This window comes from Ptychodera flava, unplaced genomic scaffold, assembly GCF_041260155.1.
Source record: "Ptychodera flava strain L36383 unplaced genomic scaffold, AS_Pfla_20210202 Scaffold_104__1_contigs__length_263549_pilon, whole genome shotgun sequence".
Lineage (NCBI taxonomy): Eukaryota > Metazoa > Hemichordata > Enteropneusta > Ptychoderidae > Ptychodera > Ptychodera flava.
Window position 1 is genome coordinate 59,278 of NW_027248286.1, and position 13,981 is coordinate 73,258.

General features: G+C 37.5%; 1 long non-coding RNA gene across 1 annotated transcript; it reads right to left on the minus strand.

The window, feature by feature from the left end:
• Positions 1–5,306: 5,306 nt before the first annotated feature.
• Positions 5,307–8,899, minus strand: LOC139126593 (uncharacterized). The gene is made up of 3 exons (XR_011550647.1): positions 8,430–8,899; positions 7,527–7,743; positions 5,307–5,682 (listed from the first exon to the last, which is right to left on the minus strand). It is a non-coding gene; the product is annotated as an uncharacterized lncRNA (long non-coding RNA).
• Between the last annotated feature and the right edge of the window lie 5,082 nt (positions 8,900–13,981).

Genomic DNA, 13,981 nt, shown 5'->3' on the forward strand with positions numbered 1-13,981 from the left:
AAACCTAGACTAGTGATGTCTGTGTTTTAGTGGTTTAGGAATCCAACTACCATACCTAGATTATAGATAAGTGGTCATAAGTCCCATAATTTGCATATTTGTACATGTATTAAAATATCACTGTCACATTCTTCGTCCGGAACATGATGCTCATGTGGATTTTCACAATTTCCGAGGTTAGGAAGTAAAGGGAAATCAACTCCACACATCGTTCATATTTGGGTTGTTTGCGTTTTGTGTATGAAAGTGTATAATATAAGTGTATGTCATGTTTGGCTGTTTTAAGTAAGTGTTGCTTAGCCATGGCAAGACGTACCGTAATCTACGAGTCTTGATGTTACTCCACACTGGAGCGGAGAGACAAGTGTGACACTGCGATCCTTTGGCGCTGCGTTTCGAAAACAGAGTTTTCTTCATCAGTCGCTTAAAATTCATTCTTGATTGGTGAGACGTGTTGAATGGTTGATTGTCTTTATTTGGTAGTATGTTGTTCCACTTACGTTTGGTGTTCAAGTAGGGAAGCTAGAATATCTACAGGTTGGTCTTGTTGTGTTTGGTAGATTCGTGTGAACCTGAGTTCGAGCTGTCGTCGCTTTTGTGAAATCTGGCACTTATAAGTCTATCACCTATATTTCTGTTCCTTCTACCGGTATATGCGATTATTGGTTGATTTTGGAACAGTTTTTTTTTAGTGTTTCGTCTTTTTCAAGTTCACTTCAGTTTTCTCTCAGAGCTTTCTTGATTTTGTCATTTCGATGTACGGGCTATATGTTGTTATGAAGACTACTGTATTGTTGGTGGCGTTCTTTCTTTCTTTTTGTTGTTCAAGCTGTCTTTTTCTGCTTTTATGATCTGTTTCTCTGATAATGCGTTCTATTTCATTTTAGCTCATATTTGGTATGTGCATAAATAACAAAAAACATCTAATATGGTGAGTCGGTGGCGTCTGTGTGTCTCTATGTATGTATGTGGGTATGTTAGTGCGGATGCATGTCCGTCACATGCAAAAGCTCCCTTACCGCCAAAGCTATCATCTCAGTATTTGGTGTACAGGTAGATGCAGGGGCTGAGATGTGACGTTGTTCAAATGGACGTCAAAAATGTGCAAATGAGGTAAGAAAAAGGGAAATCCTGCAAATGTGTAGGAGTGGTGGTATGCCAGTGACTGAAACAGGCTACTCCACTGACCTTGAATCATTTCCTGTCATTGTTTTTGAACTGTTACATATTAACAGACCTGCTCAAACTAAGAGGGACTAGCTGTTTTTGCTATGCATGTTGCTAAAGTTGACCTCCAGTACCTAAAGTTTCAGACGATATTTACGTTTGTCATTCTTCTTTTTCTGGTTTATATATTTCTTGTTGTTTTTCTGGTTGTACTGTGCAGAAGTCATTGTCATAACATCAACGTAGAATTTTCCTGTACTGAACAGTCAGATAGAAACAACATTTATTGTTGATCTTTGGTACCCATACTGGTATGTACCAATTCTGATCAAATATGATGGACACCGTATAATTGCGGCATTTTTTATATTGTCGGTCTTGTAGTTTTTCACTAAATTGTGTGACTTTCTCTGTAAAATCGGTTTCGTTGTTGCATGTTCTGATGTATCGTAATGTTTCACCTTTGATCAGACCTTTGAATGTTGCTGCCGGATGGCATGAGTTTCTTTGTAAGAACTGGAATGTATCTGTTGGTTTTATGTGTGTCTTGGTGTTGAGAATGTTCTTTTTGTTGTATCGACGATCTTTGTAGATAGTCAGGTCTAAATATGTGATTTCTTGAGAGGAGCTTTCAAACGAAAATTTGAAAGTAGGATGCATTTTGTTGATGTTTGATATGAATTCTTTGAGTTGTGTTCCGATGAAAATCAGGAAAACATCGTCCCTGAACCTCAGCCAGGTCGGTATTTGTTGTTTGTGTTTCTGTATTATTCTCATTTCTATCTCGTGAAATGTAATATCTGCTTTTTTCAGCGACGAGGGAGACCCCATAGAGCACCCCCTTTTTTTGCCAGTAGAATTCATCATTGAATTCAAATATGTTGTTTATGTATTTCGTTGGTGGCTGCTTGATTATGTAATTATTTGATGATCTTTCGTGATTTCATGCTCTGCCGACTGATTCAACTGCCTCATTATGTGGTGTATTTGTGTAAATTTTAATTACATCTAGTGTTACTAGTGTTGCATTGGCCGGAACTTCGATTGTCTATCCCATATTTGAATATTTGAATCAGTCAATAGAGAAATAAGAACACCACTTTGGTACCTTCTACCGAAAATACATAAAATGCCGCCACCAGGAACTAAGCTCGCAGGACAGCCAATTATAAGTAGATGCTCCAGTCCAACATTTCACATATCAGAATTCATTGACCACTTTCTCAAACAAATCGTCAAAGAAACAACCAACATACATCAAAGATACAACAGACCTTATACGGAAAATTTAGACAATCGAAGTTCCGCCAATGCAACACTAGTAACACTAGATGTAATTTAAATGTACACAAATACACCACATAATGAGGCAGTTGAATCAGTCGGTAGAGCATGAAATCAGGAAAGATCATCAAACAATTACATAATCAAGCAGCCACCAACGAAATACATGATAGCTCTGCTTAAAATAATCTTAAAAAACAACACATTTTAATTCAACGATTATTTCTACTGGCAAATATGAGGGTGCTCTATGGGGTCTCTCTCGTCTCCGAAAATAGCAGATATTACATTTCACGAGACAGAAATGAGAATAATACAGAAACACAAACAACAAATGCCGACCTGGCTGAGGTTCAGGGACGATGATTTTCTGATTTCCATCGGAACACAACACGAACTCAATGAATTCATATCAAACATCAACAAAATGCATCCTACTTTCAAATTTTCGTTTGAAAGCTCCTCTCGAGAAATCACTTATAAGACCTGACTATCTACAAAGATCGTCGATACAACAAAAAGAACATTCTCGACACAAAGACACACATAAACCAACAGATACATTCCAGTTCTTACAAAGAAACTCATGTTAACCGGCAGCAACATTCAAAGGTCTGATCAAAGGTGAAACATTACGATACATCAGAACATGCAACAACGAAACCGATTTTACAGAGAAAGTCACACAATTTTGTGAAAAATTACAAGACCGACAATATAAAAAAATGAAATAGAACGCATAATCAGCGAAACAGATCATAAAAGCAGAAAAAGACAGCTTGAACAACAAAAAGAAAGAAAGAACGCCACCAACAATACAGTAGTCTTCATAACAACATAACCCGTACATTGAAATGACAAAAATCAAGCAATCCCTGACAGAAAACTGGAGTAAACTTGTAAAAGATGAAACACTTAGTCTAAAAAGCGGTTCCAAAATCAACCAATAATCGCATATAGAAGGAACAGAAAGATAGGCAATACACTTATAAGTGCCAGACTGCAAAAAGCGACAACAGCTCGAACCCAGGCTCACACAAACCTACGCAAACACATCAAGTCCAACCAGTAGACATTCTAGCTTCCCTACTTGAACAACAAACGTAAGTGAAACAACATACTGCCAAATATACAATCAACCATTCAACACTGTTCACCAAGAATGAATTTTAAGCGACTGATTAAGAAAACTCGGTTTTCGAAACACAGCGCCAAAGGATCGCAGTGTCACACTAGTCTCTCCGCTCCAGTGTGGAGTAACATCAAGACACATAGATTACAGGTACATCTCGCCAGGGCTAAGCAACACTTTACTTAAAACAGCCAAGCATGGCATACACTTATATGATACACAATTTCATACACAAAATGCAAACAATCCAAATATGAACGATGTGTGGAGTTGATTTCCCTTTACTACCTAACCTCAGAAATTGTGAAAATCCACATGAGCAACATGTTCCGGACGAAGAATGTGACAGTGATATTTTTAATACATGTACAAATATGCAAATTATGGGACTTATGACCACTTGGCTATAATCTAGATATGGTAGTTGGATTCCTAAACCACTAAAACATGGTGGTAGACACAGACATCACTAGTCTAGGTTTAATATTTAAGTAGTTATGGCCATTTTAAGTATATGGCGGCCATCTTGGACGCCATCTTGAAAATGACGCGTTTCCGGTGGTCAGATTTTGGTAGACTTTTAGTATGTTATTAAGCACATTTGACTCTATAAAAAACCGTTGAAAAACCTTTTGTAGCAATTTTTTTAGGGTCAAACCATATTTTCAGCCGACTATAATAAGATTGTGTGATTTACAATGTGCATAGCTGGCTGCTGCTCTTTATTATCAAGCTGAGATCACAAACAACTGCTCTGCTAGTGTTTATCTGCCAATGCATACGCACATGTACATCTGCAACCCTTTTTTTACATTTTTAGTCACTGAGCACAGCCGTCTTTCAAAGTTTTATTTTGATAAATGTATTCGTCAAGAGGGCAGATTCAAGTTTCGTTTTCGTTACTCTTCAGTGCAGATTTGTTTTCTGTAAGTGAGAGCCGATCCCTAACAACCAAGGTCACGTAATTTGAAACTGTCTGCATCTCACGCACTACGTAGCTGCAATATGTGGCCTCCTTGGTCGACTGAGCCCGTTTCGACTACGATGTAAACTTGTACTTTTTCATCTGGGTGTTGATTTACGTTGAACAGTAAGCATTGCCGAGATCCATGGCTTCGAATAAGTTTACATCCATTTACCAAGCACAGGGTGCAATTACACTATCGCGTGAAGCCGATCGACTGTCATACGACTCATGCTGCACTTGCACAAAGAGAATGGCAACCACTGTCAAGAGCATACCACTTTACGGCACACATACAAAACAGTGAGTTCACTCCGTGTCGTCGGAGAGAACATGTCGCAAAACTGTATTTTTACGACTTTTTGTGTTTTACAACAGCAAGAACCATGAGAACGATTATTTTGCGATGTCTGGCGGATTTTCAAGGGTTTTCAGAAAAAACTTTTGAGAGTTGAAGGACTTACAATGATTGTAGGCGTGTACAGACCTAATGAAATACGTTTTCAAGCTTGAATTGTCCAGAGCTTAGTAATTAGTTAATTCAACCGCTGGTGCACTTGCCCATCGGACGGGAAGCATATTGATTTTACTTGCCCGAACGCAAAATTCTCTAGCCACGGGCGTTGGGCGATAGGAATTTTTTAGCCCTGTACTGGCTAATGAATTGCAAGTATTTATTGTTATTTAATTCATGCAGGCTGCAGTTTGGCTTTGTTTTCAAAATGTCACAACATGCTTTTATCTTATGTCGTATGACTGCATATGCGGCTATCACAGAGGGCAACAACATGTCCAGTGTACAAAAACTGCTGTCATCGATATGGAGATTAGCCAATCACAAGTTTGGATTCACGCTGTGTTTTCATTCATGCCAAAATGTCGCAATTAGTTTGGGGTTTTTTTTGGCTAATGAGCTTGAGTTTTTCCGCCGTCAGACAACGCGTGTTCCTTCAGACTAGTGTTCCTTCATTCAAGCTGTAGGATCGATGACATGATGACCCAGAATTTAGTGGCAGAAAAATACCACCAGAAAAAAATTTTGGTGGCAGATTGACAGTTTTTGGTGGCAAATGCCACCATTGCCACCGATCATGGATACTGCCATCTCCATCGTCACTTCTACTTCCATCAGTATCTGTTGATCAATAGTTAGGTAACAATAGTCAGTATGGACTTCATGTGAGCAAAAATACAAAATACGTTAATTTCACATAAAGTTACACTCATTGCACTATGTGAGCTGTGTTTCCTCTGGCTTCTGAAATTTTTTAGTAAATTTACGAATTGGGTATTGAAACTTTTAGTAAATTTTGAAATTCATAAGTAAACTTAACCGTTCGAATACGGAATATCATTCAATCAAATTCAAATTAAGTACAACATGTGCTTAGACAGAACTATTTTGAGGTTTGGGGGCCTTCAGCTCTCAATCAACTAGCTTCTTCCTTGCATTCGTATATTTACACAGTGTTCTCCCTAGGATCAAGGGCAAGCATGTCGGAAATTTGCATAAAATTTACATAATTAATTTGCATACATTAACATATATTTAAATACATACACACACATAAAACGGTCACTGAAATTGTTTAATATGCCTTTTATTTACTTACACATTGCTGCATGAACATACATATCAGGGGAATAACAATTAAGTTAAAGGCACCATGAACTGCAATCAATTCATACATGAAAACTGAACGGTCACATCTTGCTTTCTTCAGCAGTCCAACTTCAGTTGTAAAAATTCAACTCGTACTCTCATTGCATGGAGAAACATTTGCGATGAAACATTGCGTCACTTGTTTACGAAATTATACAGAGCAACGAAACCACACAATCAGGGCTGCATGTGTACCCCAGCGAGTTTTTGAGCACATTACGGTCACGGTCCCAATGAATAGAGGGACTGTTACGGTTTACCATAACAGAAAATTCAGACGTATTTACACGAATGATCGTCACCAAAATTTATGAAACCCCTGTCGTTTTAGTAACTTGCCTCCTTAGCGAACCTGAAACGAGACCTGAACTTGAAAACAGCGCGAAACGTTCAAAGCCCACACTTCGACCGCCATCTTGGAAATCGCCTGACCTGTTTACGTCACATGGCACTGCAGACAGCATTTCGCGACCAAAAAGTTAATCCAAACTCATAGTTTTAAAAAACTTTGCGTGAAATAAAAAAAAGACGACAAGAATGCAAAAGAACGATTGCACTATTAGCCAAAAAACTTGTAAAATGACAGTGACCCCAACATCGAGAAACTAGGTCAAGTCAGCATAGCGTATGTGACGCACACGCAACGTGTGCAGCCCACGAACTTCACCGTTTGTCTCAACAACACGAACAGAAAAACAATTAAAATACAAATGCGCATTCGTAATACTGCTATGGAGATTTCATGTATCAGGTATAGACGCCTTATAAACCTTTTTTGAGGGTCGCAATTTTGACCGATAGCTTTGACCACCAGCATTTTCATGGCGTCGACGTCACTGTAACCCCCCCCCCCCCCCACACGTAACTTGATAAACGGCCATTGACACGGCGCTCGAACTACATGATCAAAGTCGGCTGGTGTTTTTCAACACCTATGTACGTGTCAATTGATTAATGTAAACTCGTCAATCGACACGAAAAAGTAAAAGTCTATTCAGGACTAAAACGATGTTGATAAGGCTAGTTTTGGCAGATGTCCCATGCCAATGAATACACTGAGCTGTCAAGTGGGGCTGTCAATCAAGGGTGTCGGAAAAATCTGAAGCGTCACGGCATTGTAGCAAGCGTCACGGCGATCAAGGCAAGCGTCACGGAGACGTGATGCTTGAAGGGCCTAGGAGAACACTGTTTACAAATCAACAATGAAAAAAATTAGTAAATCATCTAAAAAATTAGTAATTTTAAGAATTTGAGAGTGGCAGAGGAAACACAGGTGAGTGCTTGCAGGGAAAGAGAAGGGAATATATGAAACTTACCAATAATTGCAGAAACAGTATAAGGATCAATACTTTCATGACAGTTAGCTCACTTCAAGTTTTTTTCCAACCAAATCCTTTGTTTTGTAGAAGCATTGCAACAGGAAGAGTGCTGCTTTGGTCGTCCCAGACTCTTTCAGTGTATTCCTTTATTCCTTGCATTGTTCATCTGCTGTTCATAAGTTAACACTCTTGAACCAGGTATAACTGCCAGCATCTTCATTGTAAGAAATATTAAATGCAATAAAAATAAAATAAGTATGTGACCTTGTTTATTACAATATTTATGTAATCAGAGTACTTAACAACTTTCACAAAAATGCAGTTTCTAAAAAATATAAAACACATTCACTATGAAGAACTTCATCAGTAAACCTGTACTGCTCAGAATGACACAGGCAGGTAAAATGTTTGCTACCAAACAGAAAGATAAGTACTATCTTTAAAAGCAATTACAGTATTCGCAGTGTACTCTTTCATAAATTTCACATTTATTATTGAAGATGGGCATGCAGCAGCCACTTTTCCTGCTGTGGCCATGCACTCCACCGGAACTGTCACAAATGATAGATGGGCTAGCTCGGAATTAACGGACAATCACTGATACCGTGGAATTTGAATGGTCTGTCATTACGTAACCCTTCCTTACATTGTGGAGACAATGATACAAATTTTCTAACTTATAATCATGGTTCAGTGCGGATATTATACCTCAATGTCTTTCAAAATGTATGGGAATTAGGGCTGATCATAGTTAAGATTCAAAGATTGTCGGGTTTTGGCTGGTTTTGTGTATCCATGAACCAAGGTCAAATGCAAATGCCTACCAGTGCATACGATGAATTAACGATGACTCGAAATATTGCACGACTGAAACCATAAAACTTCATACTGAATACTTACCGTGGTCACCAAAGTGAGTAGATACTTTCTTGCCTCTTGATTTTCCCATTGTTAGACGATTTATAGTTCGCTAGAATGAGTTTTTGCGGACGGTACGGTTACACTGCTCTCAGCTGCAGTTGATTGAAATCCAGTCTCCAAATCTACCCGCTCTCGGGGCGATGATCAATTTGCGCGTGCGCAGTACCGCCAGAATTAAAACATTGCGTGTCATTGGTTAGATTCGTAATGCAGTGATAAGGTCTTTAGATAATTTCAAACTTAAGTGAATCACCTGTTTTTATAGTTTAAACTAACAAATGAACAAAAATTATCCCTCAAATTGGTTCCCAAGCGAAAACTATTATGACAGTTGGATGTTGAACGAAGTGACACTGACCCTTGACCTTTGTGAGAGCCAACGGCAATGCGTGTTGCATACGGTACCATTCATCACACAAACATGGTGGACGTAAACAACAGGAACAATATATTGCCGACCAAACTATAATAAAAACGATCACCGTTTACCTTTGCCATTTGAAAAGCCCACATAAAGGATTACAACGAATGACAAGATGGCGATGGAACAGCAACGATGACATCGTGTTTCGCAAGCTCAGAAGCAGCCACCGGTGACAACGTGTCTCTTCAATGGGTTCAGAAGCAGCTAGTGATCGTACGCGTTGTACGCGTGGCACAGTGCAGTGCAGTGATACGCCTTCGTGGCCCACCTCGAAACGGCATTTGCAGCGATGTGCATACCGAAATTCCACATAACGAAATGATAACCAGTTATTACGAGTTTATGATGGTATAACAGCAAACTGACATTGACAACAACTCTGAACTAGATGATTGCGAGAGTGAAGTGGTCGGAGAGGCAAATGCAGAACCGGAACGCGGAAGTACTGGTGACTACCGATAGTGGAGCAGCTTTCAACGCCATTGATTCTCACGTAAGTAGTCCAATATTTTGATATGTTGCATATTCTTTTGCGTGATTAAATATTAACTACTCACACACTAAATTCTTTAAATCAATTGCTCAGTCACCCCTCACTTTTAATACTTTCCATACACTGTGTTTTCTCAGCAAAAATTAAAATGGTATTGAACTGTAGATGCGTGTGTTATTTGCCCTAAATTATTTATGCTCGGACAGCATAGTTTGTTTCTAAATGCGTGAATGGACTGAATTTGATAGAGCCAATTGCAAAAATCAACCATCTACTGCACAGGGTATTGATTGACATAATTCCATAGGTTGGTTTTTACATGACATACAGGCTTCTTTGAAACCATGTTGCTTTGTCAGTATGTAGCTCAAAATTACACAACCAATGATGGAAGATTTTCAATTTAGACATTTTTATTTGCCAATGTACAGAATGTAGAAGTAGGAAAATCTGCCTTACAGTAGACTACACAGAGGACACAATTTAAGAGAAGTCATATTTTGTTAGCTCCGCTGTCAGCGACGCGGAGCTTATCAAATAGGTTGATTTTCCGTCGTCGTCCGTCGTCGTCCGTCGTCGTCCGTCGTCCATCAACAATTGCCTTCTGCTCTGAAACCGCAAGTCCAATTGCTTTGAAATTTTATATGCAGTTCACTTGGGGTGACCTCACTTAAGTTTGTTCAAATTGTGGTGATATTTGCATATTTGTATTTTTGGGGCATTTTTTGGTGTTTTTGGTAAAAAAATCTTCTTCTCTGAAACCGCTTGTCCGATTGCTTTGAAATTTGATATGCAGTTTACTTAGGGTGACTTCAGTCAGATTTGTTCAAATCGTGGTGAAATTTGCATATTTGTATTTTTAAGGCAATTTTTAGCTACTATAGACTATAGTCTATAGAAGCTATTGGGATGGGTATCCGTCCGGCGTCCGTCGTCAGTCTGTATGTATGTATGTATGTATGTATCGTATGTATGTATGTATGTATGTCCGTTTGTGAGGCGTCCGTCCACTCAAATATCTTTAGAACCGCAGTACTTACTGATTTGATATTTGTTGAGTAGATGAAAAATATGATTTTGAGAAACTATTTTTTTAATTTTTTGATATTGTTGAAATAGGCAAATTAATGCCAAAAAAGGTGTTTTTGGTAAAAAATCTTCTTCTTCATAACCGCTGGTCAGACAGCTTTGTTATGTGGTATACAGGTCCCTCGGGATAACCCAACTTAGATTTGTTCAAATTGTGATGAAATATGCAAATGTGCATTTTGAAGGAATTTTTTTGTCATTTTTGGTCAAAGTTTGACTTACATTGTATGTAATTCTTGTACTGTATAAACCCTATCAATTCACCCAGAAAAAAATAATTAATATATTTTAAATAATTGAATTAATTAGGAAATCATCAAAGCCAAAATAATTTTAGTGTGAATTATCAGAAAGTTCAACTTTTTTTGACAGTTCATCGTGAATTGAGGATTAAAACATGTAAAGGCAACTTTCCTGAATCCCAACTTTGATATATTCTGAACCACCATTTATGTTATCTAAAAGAAATTGCTCATAATAGTTTGTCATGATAGGGTGGTCAAATAAATAGAGATAGAGAAAGTTCTAATTTCCATTTATGGTTGACTTGGTAAGGATAAAATAAGATTACTTTTTGAGGAAAAAAATAGAGTGGTCAATTTAAAAGAGTGGTCAAAGTGATAGGGTTTTTATGGTAAAGCTTGGCTGTAAGATTCCTCGTGCTATTTATAGCAATTATGCAATCTGTGTAAACGGTGCAATGAAAGTGTAACATGATTCCTTATAATGCTTTTGATGACCTTGAACTTCTTAAGTTTCAAACATTTGTCTCTTCAGTGTGCTTTCTCTGAGTACGTACAGTCTCAACTTATTCAACAGAACTTACTTACAATGTTAATTTGAAAGTTAAAATGTGCTTGGTTAGTAGGATGAAAATACTGATATTAAAAGATAACAAGCTCAAGATTCTTTATAACCTGACAGATATGCTGTTTTTTTATGACGTAAATCTTGATTTAAGCAAGTCTTGTTTACTTTAATTAGAATGTAATTAACTCTCGTTTATTTGCTGTTATAGACTAATATAGTCTGATGAAATATGCAAATCTGTATTTTTACAGAATTTTTTTCCATTTTTGGTCAGGCCATCCTGAAACGAGCTATCAAAGATATCCACCTTCTTCATCAATACATGTGTCACAAAAGGTTATTCTCTACATAATACAGCAGAGCTCTGTCAACTGTTGAGTCGCTTGTTTTTTCAAAACACTGGTCAGACAGCTTTAATATTTGGTTTACATGTCCCTAGGATGACCTAAGTGAGATAATTTCATACAGTCAGGAAATACTTAATTTTGTATCCATGTCTATAGTAGCTTCAGGGACTTTGGCCCTATGTTTGTCATTTTTGGTAAAAAAATCTTTAAAAATCTTCTTCTTCAAAACTACCAGTCAGATAGCTTTGATATTTGGTACATAGGTCCCTAGGGATGATCTATTTCAGATTTGTTCAAATTGTGCAGAAATATGCAAATTTGCATTTTAAGGCAATTTTTGCCATTTTTGGTCAAAAAATGTGTTTCTTAAAAAAAGTACTGGTCTGATAGTTTTGAAATTTGGTATACAGGTTTCTATAGATGAACTTAGTAATATATATTGAATTTCTGATGAAATCTGTAATTTTGTATTTTTGGGGTAATTTTTTGCCATTTTTGGTCAAAAAATGTGTATTTCCAAAACTGCTCATCTGATAGCTTTGAAATTTGGTATACAGGTTCCTACAGATGAACTTAATGATATTTATTAAAATTATGATGAAATCTGCAATTTTGTAATTTTGGGTTAATTTTTTCCATTTTTGGTCAAAAAATGTGTATTTCCAAAACTACTCATCTGATAGCTTTGCAATTTGGTATACAGTTTCCTACAGATCACCTTAATGATATTTATTGAAATTATGATGAAATCTGTAATTTTGTATTTTGGGGCAATTTTTGCCATTTTTAGCTACTATAGACTATAGTCTATAGAAGCTATTGGGATGGGTATCCGTCCGGCGTCCGGCGTCAGTCTGTATGTATGTATGTATGTATGTCCGTTTGTGAGGCGTCCGTCCACTCAAATATCTTGAGAACCGCAGTACTTACTGATTTGATATTTGTTGTGTAGATGAAAAATATGATTTTGAGAAACTATTTTTTTTAATTTTTACCTTCTCGTGTCTATTTATAGACAGAGAAGGTATTAGAGTTGAAAACCAGTATGCTGGTGTCAACTTCTTCCGTCTGTCAAGACTTCCGTCTGTCAAGATCCGTTGACGTCATGCTATTGTGATGGGTCATATCATAAACTGGTGGGGGTGTTTATGGCTCAGGTTGAGGTGTAGGAGAACGATTTTGAGCTGTGACAAAAATCAAAAGGGACTTAGCGGCATAGCCACAGTGTTAAGCCTTTCTCCAAGGTTTCTTAGTTGACTACGATCTATTACAGACCACTGAGCTGACGTTAGGGGTACTCACTTTGTGTTTGCTCACTCTGTGAGCGCTAGTGTTTGGTACTGAGTTGCGTGGATATCCCCTCATGGCCTCACGTGATCTGGCCTGTTGCATAATCTGCAGAGATGATCATATGCCTCCGAGTCTGAAAACTGTCATTGTGTAAGCCTGTCGGCATTTTCCTTGCATTTTTTCTCATTTAATTTTGCAAAATATCGGCGAGTACCTCAATATTTCAAGATAACCCTTTCTTCCCAATCGTTTCCTGGAGTTTCAGAGTCATATGAACGAAAATGAGTGAAAGTTTTAGACAGGAAAATCGGACGTCGGCCATGTTCAATGTTTACAGTACAATCAGAAGTTTACGTGGAGGAATTAACCAACAAACACAGAGTGTTCATGATGCCCGCCCTCTAGAGGCAGACCCTCCTATATGAAGTACCACATTTGATGCTTGTGGAAAGCTTGACCACACAATGGAGCATTTAAACTTTTAGAAAATGACAAACTGAATAAGAAGGTATTCAGAAAATGTCAAATACTGAGGAAAAATGCGCAAATATTCAAAATAAACAGGTTAACTGATTGGTCAGCTATAAAAAACAATGAAAATGTTTATGATCAAAAGTTTTTGAGATGCGCACATTTAACAAATACAGAAATTATTAACATTATAAATATAAGACCAAACTATTTTTTCAGGGATGGGACAGGTTGGAAATGAGGGGTGAGAGACAAAGGCACTCCTATTGCTGCATGTGGATGCAGCCACACCATTTCATTTACAGCATACTTATTCACTGTGTTGTGTTCAAGTTCCATATTGTACTGACTGTCATACAAGGATAACATAAGCAAATCAAATCAAATTAGAAAAGGATCAATGCTGTTGTGTGGATTTTGCTGAACATGGCTGATATTTCGCCCTATATATTTGGTATCCTGCAAAGGCATATTTTGATGTAAAGTCTAAATTAACACTACATTGCTGACAATATATTTTACCGTTTCTGCATGAATTTTTCTTTTTTAAATTATAGTATATTAGTACTTCAAACAGATTAACAGTTATCGTGATGTCAACCCATAA